Raw genomic sequence first — 20,763 nt, 5'->3', positions numbered from 1 at the left:
ATAAGAAGCTGAGCCGCTGCTGCAAGAATATTGTATATGTGGTTTAAGTATATGAGGCTGTTCCTGCATAGTTTATTAGGGTAATAAATTTGAAAAATAGGTGAGAGAATTGTCTGATAGCAGATAGTTGAATAAGAAAAACAGTTGTTGAAAAAAATCTTTTGTAGTTACTCCTGTGGCTAATGTTTAAAGAGACTGCTATAAGGCAAACTGTGTTGTTACTAGAGCAATGGCTCAGTTTTTCTCCACAGTTGCTCAAAACTGGCCTTATAACATCACACCATTCAGAATTTGAATGCTACTAGTTAAAGACAAATACCTTTTAAAACGGCAGTGTATCATACACATTAAGACTTAAGGGCAGCCCTGTAACACAAAAGGATAAAAACCCGACTGTGTGCTAGGTGACTGGAATTTAAATGGCTTATTTGGCAATGAAGAAATTGGTATGGGATATTAGTGTTGAGATAGTGAGGCACTTCAGGTGTTGAGTACTGGTGTTGGAGGCAGTGATATGCATCAGGTATTTACATGTATTAGTGTTAGAGATAGTGATGCACATCAGGTGTTTGTGTACATTACTACTGGAGATAGTGATGCACATCAGGTGTTTGTGTATATTACTGCTGGTGATAGTGATTCACATCAGGTGTTTGTGTACATTACTGCTAGAGATAGTGATGCACATCAGGTGTTTGTGTATATTACTGCTGGAGATAGTGATGCACATCAGGTGTTTGTGTACATTACTACTGGAGATAGTGATGCACATCAGGTGTTTGTGTATATTACTACTGGAGATAGTGATGCACATCAGGTGTTTATGTATATTACTGCTCGTGATAGTGATGCACATCAGGTGTTTGTGTACATTACTGCTGGAGATAGTGATGCACATCAGGTGTTTGTGTATATTACTGCTGGAGATAGTGATGCACATCAGGTGTTTGTGTATATTACTGCTGGAGATAGTGATGCACATCAGGTGTTTGTGTATATTACTGCTGGAGATAGTGATGCACATCAGGTGTTTGTGTATATTACTGCTGGTATAGTGATGTACATCATGTGTTTGTGTGTATTGGTTCATAGGTGTGTACTAGGCTAACAACCACTGGGGCATTTTGAAGTGTAGCCATGCATCCCAAATCTCTGACAAGTTCTAGTACCCTTGGTAAGACTAAGCATATGCTTGGGAGATTAAATATTTACAAGCAAGGTGTTGAGAGAACAACCATTTACAGAATGTCTGTGTCCATTAGAGACACAGGTGAGAAACCAGGGATGAAGCACCTGTTCCCTATCCAGTTGTCCAAGTTACACTTGAATTGGGTTAGAGAGGCACTCTGCTTCAGATGGATGGAGAGCCAGTTCCAGAGAAAGGATAGTCTCTGGGATACATACCTTTCTCTCAAGCAGGTCCTATTTATATCACAGGCAAGGTTTAAGTCTTTAGAATGGGTAATTAGTGTACTGTTTGTTTTGCAGATATGCAGGAGGTCCATCAGCATGAGGTCTGACAATCCCTTGTATACCGAACATAGATCTCCCCTCAATAGTCTGTAGGAGACAGAATACAGGGTTAGGGCTTTGAAGCAGTATGCATAGGATATATTATTTGTTGTTTCTACCATGTATTCTTTTAGTGAGAAACCTCTTGTTGGATGTGCCTGTTTAGGTACATATCAGAAAGGGGCATTATACTCAATGATAGGTCTGATGAATGCTGAATACAGTGGAACAAATGACTTCCTTGGATCTAGATACCATACCTTTGTTTATAAGTTGCAGAGTATAGAATGATTTATTCACTACTGTAGACATGTGATAGTTCAAGGCTAGATTACTGTCTATTATGTGTCCATAAGTCCCTGACTACTGGGTCAACTCTTAGGGGTGTGTTGTCAATATAATAGTTACAAGGGGTGGATGAATTCCCTAAGGATACTATTATGCATTTCTTGCCATTTAGTTTTAGCTCATGGCTTTCACACCAGTTATTTGCCTGTGTCAGCCCTTCTTGGAGAACATTAGCATTAGTAGGAGATTCTATGACTGCTCCTAATTTGCAATTGTCTATAAATTTGTCAGCCTGGGATCATTGACCTTGGCTGTGATGTTAGAGTAGTAGATGCCCAAAAGTAATGGTCTCAGGACTGATCCCTGAGGGACTCTGTTAGTGACTGGCCTCTTTGTAGAGGTGAGCAACTCTCCAATTCTAATTTCTTGGATCCTGTCTGTGAGCCTGGTATAAGGGTTTATACGTAAGCTCTTGAGTTTGTCAACAGTGCCAGAGTAGGGTATTGTGTTAAATGCCTTGGCCAGGACATGGTAGGCAGTGTGAATCATTTTGCCTTTGTCCATTGATTTGGCGACCTTCTCAAAGAAGTCAACCAGGTTGAGTAGGGATGACCTGGCATAGACAAAACCAAACTGGGTTGGTACAGTGTCTTGACGTGTCCTGTGTCATTATTGATCATTTTCATGATTCTTTCCATGGCTTTGCATATGAGACTAGTTGGACTTAAGCGTCTGTAGATGGCTCACCTTTCTGCAGAGGAATGATGGTTGCTGTTCTCCATTCATGAGGCAAAAAACTTGTTTGAAGGCTATGGTTAAACAGTGATTCCAGAGGGACTGGTAGGTTATGTTTCATGCTGCTTAGAAGGCAGCCTGGGATATTTTCAGGGCCCATCAATGCAGTGTTTTTGGCCTTAGAGAGAGCATTGAGGATCTGTTCCCTAGTGAGGGTAGGGGGAGATATATTTAATGGTATTTCCTAAGTGGAGGTTTGGGACAGAGAGGGATAAAGTTAGAGCTGAATTATTTATTTGCCAGTAGGTTTGTTATAGCTTTAGGCTCAGAATAAGTGGCTCCATTAACAATGAGCTCTACACACAACTGCATATTGCGTTTGAGGTTGCAGACATAGCTAAAGAAGGCAGTATGGTTGTCCTTGGCCTGGGAGGTCAAATTTACCTCAAATTTGGCTTTAGTAAACTTTATTTGCCCTCTGAGTTGTTTATTTTATTTGATGATAGCACTTTTTTTTTCTGCTGGTTGCTACACCTCCTAATTCTTGCCATGATTTTCTTCCTTCTGTTATACAGCTTACTGATGTTGTGATTCTGCCAGAGTGGCTTTTTTTGAGATAATTTTTTACTTCTTTCTGGTGGGTATCACTGCCTCTGTGTAGCTATTAACTTGCTTGTAGCGGGGTTTTGTGAACAGTTCCTTGTAGGCAGCACTGTTTGCAGGGTTTGGGAAGATTCAAATTTTGCCAAGTTATCACTTAATGGTAGGAAGTTAGCCTTTGAGCTGTTTATGAACATTCAAGGTCTAGCTGGGGTTTTGGGATTTCTTTTTACTTCAAAAGAGTCCTATTTGTGTTTTAACCTCATCATAGAAGACATACTACTTGTTGGTGTGCAGTGCTTTCCCATATTAGTGAGGACCAGATCCAGTATGTTTATGCTCCTGGTTGGTATATTAAAAAATCTGGTCCATGGAGTTTGTATATACAAATTCCAGGAATCTCTGAGGTTTTTTTGGTTTGATTTGGTATGTTGGAAGCATTTTCAGTTTGGTGTTGCCTAAAAAAAGGCACTATGGGGCGTGGATAATGTTTCAACTAATATTCAAAAGCCTAGAGAAGAGAGGTGCATACCATCCCTGGCAAAGCAGAGTGCTCTGTTGACCATTTCTTTCCATGTTAGAAAATATTGCACCCCCTTAGAATGGGGTCTATATTATATAATCGAAAGGAATGAATGTCGAACAGCTTAAATGTCGAAATTGCCATTCATCGAAATCACTTTTGTGGGGGGCTGCACCCCCCCCACAACCCCCCCCCCCACTAATTATAAATACCAACTCTGAGATCGCACTACAGTGAGGAAAGGGCAAAATTCCACATCTTCACTGTACCGCAATCTCACAAAAAACAAATCGATGAACGGCAGTTTCGATATTTAAGCCGTTCAACATTCTTTCCATTCGATTATGTAATATAGACCCTTAGAATGACACCAAAAACTAAGCTAATTATTAAATTCAGTCATCTTCTGTTTGTATTGTGGCATCATCTTTGGAGAAGGTAGAATGCTGCTCAGTGCTAGGGTCATGCTAGCCTCTAGTCTGGGGAGGGGTGCCTCAAGTCATTTACACCCACATGGGCTATAAATGAGTCATACTAGTACTTGTAGTCCAATGATCTGAGTGCCTGCATAATATGGTGGATCCTGACCCCAATAAGCAATTGACTGTGACTTTCTTCTTTTTTAGTCTAGTGAGAGGTACATCAGTATGTCTCATAATGGAGTCTCCAATGATCAGAATGTTGGGTTGTGTGGTGGCTTACCTTATAGGCTTAGAAGGAGAGATGTGGCTATATGTGTTGATGCGGGTGTTGTTCTGAAACATTTTTGGCTGCTGAGGGCATTTGTTATGTGTGCTTCATCTAGGAAGTCTTTGGGATTTAGGAAAATTATGTTTTAAGTGCCTCAACATATGTGGGTCTGCTTTGAACTGTGTATGGTAGGTGCAGCATGTGCACTACTGACAACCTGATTGTCATCAGGAGTTCTTTTATGTGAGAGCTTTGTCTTCAGTGACATTGTGTAAATACATCTCTCACGTATATTATGAATTTTTTTGAGAATTAGCCGGGTGTCAGTAAACATAAGGCAATGTCTCATTTCCTCAGGATACTCATATCCACCAAACTGGTAATGATGGTAGTGGGAAAGTTCATATCCATGGCAACATGCCTATTTTTATTGATTAAACGTTGGTGGTGTAACTATAGACTTATGTCTCATTTCCTCAGGATACTCATATCCACCAAACTGATAATGATGGTAGTGGGAAAGTTCATATCCATGGCAACATGCCTATTTTTATTGATTAAGCGTTGGTGGTGTAACTGTAGACTTAAGTCAGATGTATCTTGTTTGCAATTGTGGGAACAGTGCTTGTCACCACACAGACTAGTTGCCCTTTGTGTAACTAGATATTGGTGAAACTTCAAGGGTGCTTTTACAGAAAAAAATGTCAGCTCAAGAATGTCTGCATCTGTACAGGACACTGCTAAACTGGCTACTACTAGTGCTGGTCTCACCACAGTTTAATGATGCTGGGATACAATGACCCTTTGCTTCTTCTATTATCATAAGCAAAACAGTAGCACTAATCCCAAGATGAAGAGCAGACCAAAGGCTCTTTGGTGATCAACAATTGCTGTTGGAGATGGTGATACTCATCAGGTGTTTGTATGTATTACTGTTGGAGACCGTGATTCTTATCAGGTGTTTGTATATATTGATATTGGAGATACCAATATTCATCAGATGTTTGGGTGTATTACTGTTGTTGATGGTGATATGCATCACATGTCAGACTTTAACAAAAGCCAGCACTGGAAAAATCACTAAAATCACTGTGTCTGCAGGACATTATGAAGTATCATCTTACATGATATGTTTTGCCTTGGCAGCAGTCCTTAATTTTTTTTTTCCTGGCCATATCCCTGTGAAGCCGTTGAAATATAAATATGTAGTATATTTGCCAGCAACACATTTTGTTACCACCTACTGACCTTATCACTGCGATACCATCCAAAGTATGTAGTATGAATGTGAGCAGATTTTATTACCATTTTTACTCAGTTTTCTATAGCTTCTTCTCATAGGAAAATGGAAATATTATATTTTTTTCTTGTTATATAATTTTTGTAAGTCATCTCTATTTGTTGCTGGACACTAAATATCAGGGCTGGTGTTTGAGAATAATTCTCCTGAGGATATTACTTTGAGTGGAAACATTTAATCTAATGGGAGAATTTTGGAAAGGCTTATTAGGGACCAACTTTCCACTAGAAAGAGATACTTTGAAATTAGGTATTTCACTGATAACTTGTTGAGTGGACTTGTCAACAGACCCTTTTCAGTCATGACCCAGGCTATGAATCCAATTATAAGGCTTAAGGAACCTAAGTGGGTAATTTTTTCCTCAAGTGCAACCATTTGTATTATTTATTTACTTTATTTATTTTTGAAGCCGCGGTGGTGCAGCGGTAGCGTTGTCGCCACACAGTAAGAGGTTCTCCCGTTCGATTATGGGCTGGAGCGCCTTCTGTGTGGAGTCTGCATGTCCTCCCCATGGTCGAGTAGCGTTCGAAAGTTATGGGTGAATGGGCATACCTTCATTGAAGGTTGGGCGTCGAGCTGGCACCTCGGCACCATAAAAATCTACTGCCAATCATTAGCAGACCGGAGTTCTGCTGTGGCGACCCCTAACCGGGAATAGCCGAAAGAACATTTACTTTATTTACTTTTGTTGACCAGGGTAGTCCTACTAAATATAATCTATTTTCAGGGGGCAGACATGATATGCTAAAACTGTATCTTGTTTGTATGGAGTGTAAGATGTGGTTATGTGCTTTATAGTAAGAAATGAGCTAATGCAGACTTGTTTTGGTTGTATCAGAAAGGGTGGGTAAATGGAAGGGAACAAATAATGTTTGTAATGTAAATCTGTATAGCATTGTTTTGTGTGTATGTTTAACTATGAACATATATAAAGAGTTGACTGTCCTGCTATTTAGATTGGATGTGTTAAGTGCATAGAATGCAGTCTCAAAATTAGCAATACACTATGCTGATAATTTGGACTTTAAAAATACAGTGAATTGTTTGGGCTCATGAAAAGAGGGACTGGGATGCCTTGGGGGCCTTTAAGATACAAAACTGTAAAGTAGAGCATTCACCTAATGTAATATATGATGTCCTTCCATTTCACTGTTGCAAGATTCTTAACATGAGGGATCCCCTGCCAAGGGTGCCCGGATGTCTGGCCAGTATAGGTTCATAGGTTAGTACTAGGCTATCGGCCGTAGGGCCTATACAAGCCTAGCCATAACAATTCCCTGGCTATTTCTTCCCACACTATTTACTTCCCTGGACCCCTGTCTAGCAGGGCGACTGACGCGATCCCTGGGGTGAATTTCCTTTCCACCATCCAGTCATCAAGGTTCCTTTTGAAGAGGACCAAAGAGGTGCTCTGCTTGACATGTATGGGCAGTCTATTCCAGAGTCTGGGGAGTCTCTGGGTCAGGAACTTATCCCTCCAGCATGTTTTGTTTATTGTGATAACAAGTTTTAGATCCCTGGGGCGTGTGGCTCTGAGGGATTGGGATTTCTTTAAGTGTAGCATGTCCAACAGCTCTGGGTTTGACATGGCCTTGTATGTTAAGCAGAGATAGCCTCGGAGTAGACGATATGCGAGAGAACATAGCTGGAGTTTTTTAAGGCGGTCAGCATAGGGCATCTGCTTTGGCCCGTGATTCTTTTAGTGAGGTATTTCTGCGGCCTTTCCAGTTGTTGCCGATGTCTTGAGAGGTACATACCAAATGGGGCGTTGTATTCTATAATGGGTCTAATGAGGGATGAGTACAGTGGGAAAAAGACCTCCTTTTTTCTTGATGAAAAGCCCTTAGTGATGAGGTGTGCCACATAGAAGGATTTCCTGACTGTTCTGGCGATGTGGTTATTGAAGGTGAGACCACTGTCCACCTGTGTCCCTAAGTCTCTTATCACACTTTCGGTGTTTAGTGTACTGCCACCTATGTGGTAATTCACGGGTACATGGTTTTTCCCAAAAGGGATAACTATACATTTCTTGGCATTGTACTTGAGCCCATGGCTCTGGCACCAAGCATCTATTTCTATAAGGCCCTTTTGTAGAGTATCGACATAATTTAGGGATTCATTAGGGATTCAATAATGGCTCCCAGTTTGCAGTCATCTGCGAACTTTGTTAGCCAGAGTCCCTTAGTGTTGGCCTGTACTTCAGAGAAGTAGATGCCAAACAAGAGAGGTCCCAGGACTGAACCCTGAGGTACTCCACTTGTCACTTGTCTGGAGCTGGATTTGGAGTCAGCCACTTTTACAGTGTGGGTTCTGTCAGTAAGCCAGTTGGCAACCCATCAAGTGACGTAATGATTAATGCCCAGCTTAGTAAGTTTATCTATGATTCCAGAGTGGGGGATGGTGTCAACGGCCTTGGCGAGGTCCAGATAGGCTGTGTGGACTGCCTTACCCTCATCCACAGCTCTGGAGACTGATTCGAAGAAGTCAATCAGGTTCAGGAGACAAGATCGGCCCTTCACGAACCCAAACTGGGTGGGGTCCAGTGTTTTAAAGTTGCCAATGTCTTTGTTTATAAGTTCCATGATAATACGTTCCATGGCCTTGCAGATCAGGCTCATCAGACTGATGGGATGGTAGTTCCCATTTTCCAAGGTGGATCCCCCCTTGTGGAGTGGGATAACTGTAGCTGGGCGCCACTCAGTGGGCATGAAGCCTGAGGTGAGGGTATGATTAAACATGACACTTAGGTGAGGTGCCAGTTCATTTTGTAGTTCATGTAGTACACAGCCCGGGATGTCATCTGGTCCCATGGATGCTGTATTCTTAGCTTTGGAGAGTGCGTTTTTTACCTGTGTGGCCGTTATTACCGGAATTTGGCAATCTTCCAGTACTGAGATGGGCTATTTAGAGGGGTGAGAAGGGGGTGAAGTTGGCACTGAACTGATCTGCCAGGATATTGGCAATATCCTTGGGATCACTATATTTAATGCCATTCTGTTGTAGCTCAGAGCAGATCTGAGCATTGCCATTTAGATTCTTGACATAGTTATAGAATGCCTTGTGGTTGTCTTTGGAATCTTTGGCAATTTTATTTTCATAACTAGTCTTGGAGGATTTTATGAGGGATCTCAGCTTCTTACTGAGGCTGGTAAGGGAGTTTTTTGCATCCTGGGATTTTCCTCTTTTCTGCAACAGTTTCTTCCTTTTGTTGTAAAGTTTGTTTATGGCAGGGGACCACCAGATTGTCTTCCTTTTTTTGGAGGAGAGCATCTTGGTTCTATTTGGGATGGCACGATTCATGCATGAGTGGATGTGCTCATACAGTGCCTTAGTGTAGGACTCAGCAGTTGAACTTTCAGTTCCCGTCTGCATGGGTGTCATGAAGTTTGTAACTTCTGACTTGAGTAGCATGAAGTTGGCTTTGGAGAAGTTTTTTATGGAGGTTTCCTTACTGGAGAGTGGGGGTAGGATGTGGATGTTAAGGGTGATTAGCTTATGGTCTGACCTGACCAACGAGCGGGTGACCATAGGTGTGGAGCATTGATTTCCCATGTTGGTAATGACCAGGTCTAGGATATTGGAACTCCTGGTGGGGCTATGGATTAGTTGATCCAGGGCATTGGAATTTATGAGTTCCAAGAACCGTTGGGCAAAGGTGTTGGTACATGAGTAGTTTTCCCAGTTAATGGCAGGGTGATTGAAATCACCCAGTATTAGGGTGTTTGGTTGTATATTAATATGTTCCAGTATGTTTAGAAAGGTGTAGTGAGAATCTTGGGGCATGGTGGGGGATCTGTAGCAAGCTACAATTTGGATTGCAGTCTTACCTAGTGTTAATTGCACCTGGAGAATTTCAGACGCATTGTGATGGGCAACTAACCTGGTGGTGTGAATATCCTTGGTGAATGTGGACACTCCTCCACCTTTAGTGTTTCGATCCTGGTTTGGTGGACAAAAAGTATGGTAAGAGTTGTAGCCTGGTATTGCAGGGGTGCTGTCTGGAGCCTTGAACCAGGTCTCAGTTACTGCACAGATATCGATGTTCTCCATTTTTAGGAGTGCCTCGAGAGAGTGCATTTTGAGGTTTAGACTTCTAGCATTGAGTAGCATTACCTTCAGATTTTGCATGCTTGTACCTGTTACAGTGGTGGTTTTGTCCTTTGAACTTTGCCTAAAAAAGGCACTATAGGGGTGGCAAGAGCCTTTGCCAGTAACCTGAATCCCAGGGGCAACAGGTGCAGACCATCTCTGGCAAATTATCATGGTCTGTCGATCATGTCATCCCAGGAAGACAGATACTGGATCCCCTTTGAATAACACCAGAAGCTTAGCCAATTGTTGAAGTCAATCATTTTGTCCTTATATTGTGGTATCATTCTGGGTGAAGGCAGGATGCTACTCAGGGCTAGGGTCATGCCTGCCTGGGCCACATGATCCAAGAGCTCTTCCATGTCTCTTTTCATGCAGTCCAGGGAGGTACGTCTCAAGTCATTCACTCCAACATGGACAATGACAGAGTCATATTTGTACTTGTTGTGGAGTGACTTGAGTGCATGAGTTAACAGTACATAGTACATCACCCATATGCTCCCTGCACAAGATATAGGCATAAAGGTGATGTCTGGATGCATCATCCTCTGAATTTCTTTGCCACCAGTCTGAAAGCCATCTTTGAGCATTGGTCTGATAGTGCGAGTCATTGCTGCTTTACCTAGCCATTCAGATAAATGCCCCATTGGGTTTTTTTGCTTATTCTTTTTTGCTTTTAGCATTTGTGTTGTTGTGGGGTTTTGTGTCATCCAGAAAGGGTAATTGTCACTGTGGGAGACAGATTCCCCATCTGTCTTGAAAACCAGCATTTAAAGCTTTTACCAAAAGACACTATGGAAGGTACTTCCTGGCCTGAGAGTCAGCCATCTTTGAAGATGGCCAAAAAAGTCAGATCAGATTCTTCATCTGTGCCTCCTGCACTAGATGTTTCTCTCGAGGCTGGTGAAAGCCCAGAGGATTGTCTGTTTCCTGGGTTGGATTACTCTGCTGCAACCAGTTCGGAGGCTGGCATAGATTTAGCTTCTCACATGTCCTTGGAGGCCTTGCTGATGTCTATTTCAGGTGTTCAGGGGGAACCGCAGCTGATTAGTACCAAAGGTCCTAGGAGGTTCCTCAGATACAGGCGAGGGAGGAAGTTCCAACTATAATTATTGAATTTAGACTGATGTCAGAGCCTTCTATATTTCATAAGGTGGACGTCCCTTTAAAAAAGAAGCAAAAGACAAAACATATTTCTTCTTCTCCTAAGGACCCTCAAAATGAATGGCAGAATTTTGCACAGGGTTATTTCAATGATCTGATGGCCTTGAAGCCTCCTCAGTGGGTCTCTCTCCTGGCTCCTTTTTGGTCATCATCTCCCCCCTCAAGAGATCTAGGGATCAGGATTCCTCTGAGGAAGAAGAGGATTCTGATGAGGAATCCCTAGCCTATTCTACCCAGATTCCTTCCCTTATTGATTATGGTTCTGAGGAAGAGGAGTCGGCTAGCCATGAATCGCCTTTGAGGAGCTTTCCTTTGGGGATACCATTGCCAGGATGATGGAATTCTTTGAAAAAGGATTGTTCCCACGTATCTGGAGTGCAGAGGAGATATTATGAGCTCCTTCATATGGAGTCTCCTAGACCCTCTGCTGTTCCTCCTGTTTTAACTGCTTTATTGGATGCCTTTTCTTCTATGTCTCAGACCCCAGACTGTCAGCCCCCTGCTCCTAAAAAAAACGGATTGGTTTTATAAAGTGCCTGATTATTGCAAATACTCCATCTGCTGACCCTTCGGTGTTCTCTGTGGCATCTGACAAGCCTTCTAAATTACTGCCTTCTACCAAGCTTCTTCCTTCTGATAAGGACAGCAGGACTATGGAAATGCTGGGTAAATAGGTTTATACTTCAGCCACCCTAGCCTTTTGGGCTGTTAATGATCAGACTCATGTTGTTGTTGTTGTTTTTCTTTCAGATTTTCCCAGGTTAGGGGTTGCCACAGCAGAACTCTGGTCCGCTAATGATTGGCAGTCGATTTTTATGGTGCCGAGGTGTCAGCCCGATGCCCAACGTTCAACGAAGGCATGCCCTTTCGAATGCCACTCGACCACGGGGAGGACATGCAGACTCCACACAGAAGGTGCTCCAGCCAAGAATCGAATGGGAGAACCTCTTGCTGTGAGGCGACAACGCTACTGCTGCACCACCGCGACTTCTCATATGTGCAGATATTTTGGCTGTCCTTTCTCAGACTTGCCAGGTTATTTTTGAACTTCCTTATTCTGAGCGAAAGACTTATGCCTTGTCTTTGTTAGGGGCTTCTTCCCAGGTAGCTTGCCATTCCATTAGATGTAGCTATGATGCAGCAGATGCTTCTTCTAGTGCTGCTGCTTCTGGTTTTGCGTTGAGGAGATACTCTGGGACACAGCTTCCACCTCTGCCTGATGATATTAAGGCTAAGTTGATTGATGCGCCTTGTTAAGTTAATGGATGCTCCTCTGGACAACAAATGTTTGTTTGGTGCTGCTGCCGCTGATGTGTTCAAGTCACTGCGGGAAAAAGGCAAGGAGTTACAGGACCTGAAACATATTTTTGTTTCCCCTGTTACAAAGTTTCAGAGAAACTATCCCAGTAAGCCGGATTTTGATAGAAGGCAGTCTCATCATCCTCCTAAAGGCTAGAAGGGTGGTAGGAGAGCTCCTCCCACTAAGTCTACACAGACTTCTCCTGCTCAGAAGGCTTCCTTTCCTGATAAACTAGGTACTGTCTGACTACCTGATTCTTCCCAGCCACTTTCCTCTTTCACAATGTTTTTCTCTGTCTCTTCCTGTCTGTTTAAGCATAGCTTAGGATTCCTGGGTTCTTTCCATCATTTGCCAAGGGTATTTCATGGTTTAGAAATCTCTTACCCTCTTCATGGGCATTTCTCAGCCACCTCAAGACCCGTTAAGGGTTTTTCCAGAGGTGCTTCAGGGTCTTTAGACACAAGGAACTATTCAAGTGGTTCCAGCTGCTCAACAGGGGAAGAGGTTTTATTCTAGAATGTTCTTGATCCCCAGGAAAGAAGGCACTTGGAGACCCATTCTGGATCTTTCTCACCTGAATACATTTCTGAAGGTTCCTTCCTTTTGAATGTTATCCGTTTAGACTTTGTTCCCTGTACTGCTTCCTCAAGCTTTTATGGTTTCTCTGGATCTCAAGGATGCTTACCTCCATATCTCTTTTCTCCCCCTAGCAGGATGTTTTTATATTTCGCTGTTGCTTTCTGACATTTTCAGTTCTCTGCTTTGTCATTTGGCCTCTCTACTGCCCCAAGAGTATTCTCCTGTGACTGTTTTTTGAAGGCTCAAAGGCATTTAGGTCTTTCCATGACCTGCTTATTCAGGCCTCCTCTCCAGAAATTCTTTTACATCACTTTCAGTGGGTCATTGATCTGTTGCAAAGCCTAGGCTTCACTGTAAATTTTCAAAAGTCCTTCCTGTCCCTGTCATTGTATCATATTTTTCTGGGATGCAGGATCCAGACTGTACCTATGCTAGCATCCTTGCCTCCTCCCAAGGCTTTGACTCTGATTTCTTTTTTTCAGTCCTTTATTCCTCTTGCTTTGATTTCAGCCAGGGAATTTCTGAGGGCTCCGGGATTCATAAAATCCACCATCCCCATGCTTCTTTTTGCCAGACTGCACATGAGAAAGCTTCAGCGGTATCTAAAGTCAATTGTCTTCAGCATTCTCATCCTCTAAAGTTTCCAATTCTTCTTCTTTCTTGTCTCAAGTTGAATTTCAGTGGTAGATTCACTAAATGACTTTGAATCCAGGGCTTCCCTTTTTTCCCCCGCTTCCCTCTTGGGAGCTGTTCACAGATGCCTCAGATGGGAGTTAGGGGGCTTCCTTTGGAAACCTAAAGGTGTAAGGCCTTTGGTCTCCTCAGCAACAGAAGGAGCACATCAATATCAAGGAGATGAAAGCTCTTCTGTTGGCCGTAACTCCTTTCCATCCTCTGTTTTCTCCAGGGCCCCAAGTCTTTTTATAGGCTACACCACAGTGATGTGGTGTGTCAACAAACAAGGGAGGGGTCCTGTCTTCTTTGCACGTTGGCACTCCAGGTTTGGGAGCTAGTGATTCAGTATCAAGTCACTCTTCAGGTGGTGTACATTCCTTCAAGTCAGAATTTTGTGGCAGACTCTCTAAGCAGGTCCGTAACACAATTTCATGAGTGGATGCTTCACAGGGATGTGTTTCTGGACATTGTCCACCAGTGGAGTATTCCTCAAGTAGATCTCTTTACCTTCCCTCTGAACAGGCAGCTTCTGCAGTTTTGTGCCAGGACTCCATGTCCTCTGGCCTCGAATATGGGTGCCCTAACTATTTCATGGAAGGAGATGTTTCTTTATGCCTTCCCTCCCCTTCCTCTCATCCAAAAGTCCTGTGCAAGATAAAACAGGATGCTTCCAAAATCTTGCCAGTGACTCCCTTTTGGTCCAGACAACATTGGTTCCCATTTTTCTGCACTTAGCCAAGGGTAATCATCACAAGTTACCTCACAGGGTGGATCTTCTCACACAAGACAAGGGATTTCTCATTCATTCCCACCTGTGTACTCTTTAGCTGTCACTGTGGGTGATAGACTTTTGATTCCCTATAGGCACATTTTTTTTCTCTTATTTGTGTGAATTACTCAATGCTGGGTTGGCATATTATTTTATTAAAGCCCACCTCTTAGCTGTTTTTGCTTGTCTGCCTTTAGCTCCTCCTTTAGCCTCTAGGTTCAAGGCCAAACAGTCTGTTAAAGGCATTCTTCATATTATACCTCCCAGGAAGCCTGTTCCTCCTTTCTAGGATCTTAATTTTGTTTTGGAGAAATTGACCCAGGCTCATTTTGAGTCTGCAGCTTCAGCTTCCTTACAGCATTGTTCTTGGAAAAACTTCATGGCCTTATGGCTGTTCCTTCTTCTTTTAGTTTTTCAGAAGGACAGAGTGTCTCTTTGTACCAATACTTGTTTTATGCCAAAGGTGGTGAATAAGTTGTCTCTTAATCAGTCTTTTAATTTTCCCACTTTTTCTCCTTCTCAGCAATCTGCTAGTGAGGAGGTGTTGCACACTCTGGATGTGCATAGACAACTAAGGTTTTATTTGGACAAAACTAAAGGATGTTATGTTGTTCTATCTCGCCTTCATTCTTACTGTTGGGTTCAGAGCCGATCCTCGGTTCTGACTCGGCCGCATACTATAGCTCGAAGTTTTCACTTGGCTCATGGCTGAACACCTATCCCATCATGCACTGTGTGATTTCCCAGATCTCATTTGCCACTTTTCATCTTGGCTGTGGCTAAGTTTTTGGAAAATTTGTATATCTCATATTTTCTTAACTGTTATTGTTCCTTACCACAAACACAACGACCACAGCTCACCAGGGCACCAAGGAATCAAGCAAAGACGTGTCGGTGAACATAAATGAGAATTTAATACGAACAATCCACTGACTAAGCGCTTTCGCCAAATGCTGGCATCATCAGAGTCAGTGAAAATACACAACTACTCCTAATTTATACAAATTACTAAAAACAATTAGTTGGTTGATAATTGAAAAATTGAACAAATCAATCAATAAAACCACCAATTAACATCCACCTTAAATGAACATATATAAATAAATTTTCCATAGTACAAAACTTCAAATTGATGCAGCAGCAGTGAATACATAAATACATATAGATAAATTGTCACCATAATATCTAAAATGTTTTAGTGTCAAAGAAACATCTATTTACAACATATTTACAAAGACAAAAACAAAAAACAACATGTATATATCAATAAAAAATTATTAAATTATGTATATATATTTTAATAATAAAAACTTTTTCATTTTAAATGTCTATATAATGTATAGAACATGAACTAAGAACCCCAGTGTGTTAAACCAAACCAGACTTTAATTTCAACACTGGTTTAATAGAAATAAAGTCATTAATACCAGGAAATTTTGTAGCATTCAGTCGAAGCTGTCATTCCAACTCTTTGATCGCTACCTTGTTACTAATGTCACCCCCCTGGTCAGGAAGAACTCTATCAACCACAAAAAATATAAATTTTCTGAATTCATTGCATTTGCAACTGTGTAAATACAAGGCATTGTGATCATCTTTATTCTTTAAACACCGCAAATGCTCACTTATTCTGTCACGCAGTCTACTACTGGGGTTCTTAGTTCATGTTCTATACATTATATAGACATTTAAAATGAAAAAGTTTTTATTATTAAAATATATATACATAATTTAATAATTTTTATTGATATATACATGTTATTTTTTGTTTTTGTTTTTGTCTTTGTAAATATGTTGTAAATAGATGTTTCTTTGACACTAAAACATTTTAGATATTATGGTGACAATTTATCTATATGTATTTATGTATTCACTGCTGCTGCATCAATTTGAAGAAGTTTTGTACTATGGAAAATTTATTTATATATGTTCATTTAAGGTGGATGTTAATTGGTGGTTTTATTGATTGATTTGTTCAATTTTTCAATTATCAACCAACTAATTGTTTTTAGTAATTTGTATAAATTAGGAGTAGTTGTGTATTTTCACTGACTCTGATGATGCCAGCATTTGGCGAAAGCGCTTAGTCAGTGGATTGTTCGTATTAAATTCTCATTTATGTTCACCGACACATCTTTGCTTGATTCCTTGGTGCCCTGGTGAGCTGTGGTCGTTGTGTTTGTGGTTTGTGACATTGCGCCCTGTCTTGGGATTTTTATCGTATATTTTGGTGTTATTGTTCCTTAGTTAGTTATAGCTGATTTACATAGATAGTTTTTCTTTCTGGTGTTGTGTGTGCTGTTTACACCATATATTACCATGATTGCTGCTTGGTTGGCCATCATCTTTAGTCGCAGGCCTATTTTCTTCTCTGTCCTATCATAAATCTTTAGTGGGTTCTTTTTTTTAGTGTGTGCATTTTCTTTATTAGCAATACTTGGCTCGTTTAAGTTAGAGGGTCAAGTACCCATTTAAATTAGAGGGCATAGCTATTTTATCTTTAACTAGATATTTCTTGCTTTAGTAAAAGTGCTAGGTCCGTATATATATTTAAATAGATGTGCTGTGAGTTTATATTCTTATAGAGTGCTGTTTAGGCTTGACATATTATATGTGTTTTCAACTTAGTGTTTTTTGTAGTTAGTGCTTCAGTTTATAGTATCGTACTATGTGCTTCCTTCTCATAATGTCTAAGGAAAGTAGAGAGAAGGAACCAAAGCCATCTGGCTTTAAAAAGTGTCAAAAATGTTCACAAAAAATGTCTTTAACTGATGGTCATAGCATTTGTGTTTATTGCTTAGGGGCCATTCACCTTCAGGAGTCATGTACCCTCTGTCATTCTTTCAGTTTACGAGTATTGCAAGAGAGAAAGAATAAATTAATAGTCAGAGGGCTACTGAAAACTCCATTCTCTGAAGATTTAGAAAGTCAGAATACCTCCTCTAAGTCTAAGTCCCCTTCTTCAAAAAGCGACAAACCTTACAAGAGACCTTCTTCTTCTTCCTCATCTGGTCATTCAGAACCACCAGAGAAAATATCAAAAATGTCTTCAGACAAATTAATCTCTTCAGCTCCACAGGATTTGGAACTGAGAAAGATCTTGGAATTGGACAAGTCAAGTCCTTCAGCTCCACAGCTTTCGGAGCTGGTCCACTGAATCATTACCTGTCTCCCCTACTTTAAGATCCCCCATATTGGACAGATCTCGCTCACCTACCCTTACCTCCAGGTCCTCTAGAAGTCTATTGGATGATGATGTGGATAGAGTGGTGCTCAGACTACTGAAGTCGCTGGTGCTGGCTAAATTACTTTTGGCTCTGATGCAACCAGTTCTGGAGTCAATTAAGACTCTCTCATCCACGTTGATTCCTCCTCCGAGCCAAGCCGGATCTTCAGAGCCGGGGTGCCAGGTACCGTTTGCTGTAGAATCTTCGGTCCCGAGACCTGTCCAGGAGATTTCGGAACCATTCTATGCTCTGACACCCTCGGTGCCTTCCGGGGTGTCTAGGAGCCAAAGCTCTCCGGTCGGTTCTGGGACAGACACTTAGACCCGAGTCTCTTTGGTTCCGAGCTTACCTCTTCGGGGGGGGGGGGGGTCGACACGGGTGAGCTCGGCTCCTACATCTGGCTTGGTGCCAGTCTCATTGGAGCCGAGGATTCCTTCTACTTCTTTGGAACTGGGGGCATCCTCGGAGCCAGGGGGACCTGCTTTTGAGCTGATGAGGAGTGTGCTGTCCCCGCCTACAGCTCTACACAAGGGTACTGGTAGTCATCCCTCTAAGGCACCGACATCTGTCTTGGCACCACCCCATCCTCAGGACACCGGAGATTCTGGGCCTCAGGAAGCCCCATTGGGTGAGTCACACTCTCCTGAGACCTCCACAAAATACCCTTCTGAGGAGGCTCCACGGAAGAAAACATGCAAGAGGAAGCATCTGGGTTCACCAGATGAGTCAATCACCTCAGACACTGACCTCGCGGAGTCAGAAGGGTCCCCACAGTCGCCATCTGAAGATATCTCCTTTGCAGATATCTTAGAAATCCTGAAACAGAGAGGGGGCTGGAAGCCCATCAACCCTACTGATGAGGAGACGGTGTACCTGAAGGCCTTTGGATCTCAACCTTCAGCCTTCTGGGTGTCTCCCGACTTTTGATGAGCTAATGAAATTGGTTAGTAGAAAAGCATGGGAGTCACCAGACACAATAGAACCAGTCCCTTGGAGGCCAAATAAATTTATAACAGCTCCATCAGACAAAGACTTTCTTACTAAAGGCGTCCCTGTAGATGCTGTGGTAGTGGCAGCAGCCACCAAGAAGGAACTCTCTGAAACTTCCTCATCTGTTCACCCACAGAACAAGGAGTCTCAAATGATGGACAGATATGGGAAGCGTATTTTCTTGTCAGCGACTTTTACCCATAGATCGCTGAACTACCTTACGCACTTCACTAGACTGCAAAGAGATCTCCTGAAGGAGTTAGGAGATACCCTTCAAGGTTCACTAGCTACAGCGGTTTCAGACAAAGTGACCTGTCAGCTATCCACCTTAAATTCCATAGTTAACTCCTCCATGAGGCAGATTTTCTATGCAGCGGATGGAGCGAGCAGGACAGCGGGTGCAGGAGTTTCCCTAAGGAGGTACTCCTGGATGCGCTTGTGTAACTTTGTGGAACCTTTTAAGTCTACCTTTGTCAATGCCCCTTTTGATGGTTCCTCACTCTTTGGACTAAAAGTCAAAGACACACACCCCAGATGGGAGTAAGAAGGAAAAACTCTCTCTGTCATTGGAGTACGTTTTTCCATACCTTCCAGACCCTATCCTAAGGGTCAGAAGGGTGGAAAAGTGTGGCTCAAAAAATCCCAGGGAGGTTTTCATGATGCATGAGGTGAAGCCTTCTCCAGGGGCAGAGGGGGAGGCAATAATGGTAGACATCGTTCATGAGGCAAAGGGGGTCCGGAAAACCAGGGTGACTGTGATTCCTTTCGCGGCCGACCTTTCCAGCGCTCCTGAAAGGAGGCCCATCTGTCCTACTCTGATTATCTTTGTACCCAAAAGCATGGCAAGATATCACAAGAGACAAGTGGGTACAAAGTATAATATCCAGAGGTTATTCCATTCCCTTTTGCCTTCCTGTCCCACAACTCAGAAGGTTCCTGCACATTCCTCCCAGTCAAAGGGAACAAGCAACTATAGAGATTCAAAAGTTGCCAGACAAAAGAGTCATCCAAGAAGTCCCCACAGACCAAATAGGATTTGGAGCTTACTCAAGATTCTTTTTAATGCCAAAAAGAACAGGGGACTGGTGACTCATACTGGATCTCAGCAAACTAAATGAATCCGTAAAGAAGTCCAAGTTCTGAAGTTCTTCCCTTTTTAGGGAAAGATGATTGGACGGGCTCAACAAACCTCCAAGCTGCACATTACCACATAAAAATGGACAGACCATCAAGGAGTCACTTCTGCTTCTGGCTGGGAGCCAGTCATTACCAATTCTGAGCTCTGCCCTTTGGTCTCACTACAGCCCCCACAGTGTTCACCAAATGCATGGCAGTAGTTACAGCTCTCTTGAGATGGCTAGGAATCCAGGTGTTTCCGGACCTAGACGACTAGCTCCTGACTGCCACCACCAAGCATCTACTACAACAGTCAAGAGACTAAACCTTACAAATTTGTTCTCAATTAGGGATTAACAATAAACTCAGGGAAATCTGCCTTGCTGGCATGTCAGGATATTACCTTTATAGGAGCAAAATTAGACACCATCTCGATGATGCCAAAGTTACCCACAGAAAGAGTTTTTGTACTCAGACAACAAATTACTGATCTTCTGCCAAAGATAAAAATAATATTGAAAACAGTCCTGAAAGTTCTAGGAACAATGCAAGCAATGATAACCCTAGTCCCATTAGCCAGGATGCACATGAGAATTCGTCAGTGGATCCTGTTTTCTCAGTGGTCCTTACAAGAACTTCCCATGTCTCACCAGATCAGAATTACAGAGTCATGCAAGAAGGATCTAAGATGGTGGCTCCTTTCCAGTCATGTCACGTTAGGTTGACCCTTTACCCCACAACAACCTCTGGCAACAATAACAATGGACAACTCCCAGATGGGGGGATTATCTGGGGAGGACGGTCCATGTTACATGGCAAGAACATGAGACACATTTGCACATCAACATCCTAGAGATGAGAGCAGTGCTCATGGCATTGCAAGCACTTCAGGACTCTCTTCCACTATGGACAATTACAATTCAGTCAGACAATATGTCGGTAGTTTAGTACATAAACAAGCAAGGAGGAACCTCGTCTTACCCCCTTTGCTGAGAGGCTCTCAGAGTATGGCAATGGGCAGTCTCTTCCCAATGCTTTTTGATAGGAACACACATCCTGGGAAAGTCCAGTGTGATAGCGGACAGGCTGAACAGAGCAATATTGATGCCTCAAGAGTGGTCCCTAAAGAAAGAGATAGTGGAAAGGATATTCCATAAATGGGGCCAGCCTTGCTGCAACTGTTTTGCCACTCCCATGAATGCCAAA

General features: G+C 42.4%; 1 protein-coding gene across 1 annotated transcript in view; it reads left to right on the top strand.

Annotated features, from left to right (window-relative positions):
• Window positions 1-20,763, top strand: part of DNAH12 (dynein axonemal heavy chain 12) — a 4,520,724-nt gene that overhangs the window by 3,908,426 nt on the left and 591,535 nt on the right. The gene's annotated exons all lie outside the window — the stretch shown is intronic.

This window comes from Protopterus annectens, chromosome 7.part1 (genome assembly GCF_019279795.1).
Source record: "Protopterus annectens isolate FY-2018-M chromosome 7.part1, PAN1.0, whole genome shotgun sequence".
NCBI lineage: Eukaryota > Metazoa > Chordata > Ceratodontiformes > Protopteridae > Protopterus > Protopterus annectens.
This window is presented reverse-complemented; position numbering and strand designations above follow the sequence as displayed.